This window comes from Sinocyclocheilus anshuiensis, unplaced genomic scaffold (assembly GCF_001515605.1).
Source record: "Sinocyclocheilus anshuiensis isolate Anshui unplaced genomic scaffold, SAMN03320099.WGS_v1.1 scaffold1089, whole genome shotgun sequence".
In the NCBI taxonomy this organism is placed as follows: domain Eukaryota; kingdom Metazoa; phylum Chordata; class Actinopteri; order Cypriniformes; family Cyprinidae; genus Sinocyclocheilus; species Sinocyclocheilus anshuiensis.
The window spans coordinates 292525-293190 of record NW_015555709.1 but is presented as its reverse complement, the minus strand read 5'-3'; positions in this window follow the sequence as shown (position 1 = coordinate 293190).

The window sequence follows — 666 nt, the reverse complement described above, 5'->3', positions numbered from 1 at the left end:
AAGTAATAAGCAAGATTTTAAAATCTATACGATGTTTAATAGGGAGCCAGTGCAGTGTTGACAGAACCGGGCTAATATGGTCATACTTCCTGGTTCTAGTAAGAACTCTAGCTGCTGCAATTTGGACCAGCTGGAGTTTGTTTGGTTAAGCGTGCAGAACAACCACCCAATAAAGCGTTGCAATAATCTAACATTGAGGTCATGAACGCATGAATGGAAAAATGCAGTTTTACAAATGCTAGAAACGTGGCTTTCAAAGGAAAGATTGCTATCAAATAGCACACCTAGGTTCCTAACTGATGACGAAGAATTGACAGAGCAGCCATCAAGTCTTAGAGAGTGTTCTAGGTTATTACGTGCAGAGTTTTTAGGTCCTATAATTAACACCTCTGTTTTTTCAGAATTTAGCAGTAAGAAATTACTCGTCATCCAGTTTTTTATATCGACTATGCATTCCATTCGTTTTTCAAATTGGTATGTTTCGCCGGGCCGCGAAGAAATATAGAGCTGAGTATCATCAGCATAACAGTGAAAGCTAACACCGTGTTTCCTGATATCTCCCAAGGGTAACATGTAAAGTGTGAAAAGTAACGGCCCTAGTACTGAGCCTTGAGGTACTCCATACTGCACTTGTGATCGATATGATACCTCTTCATTCACTCTTAT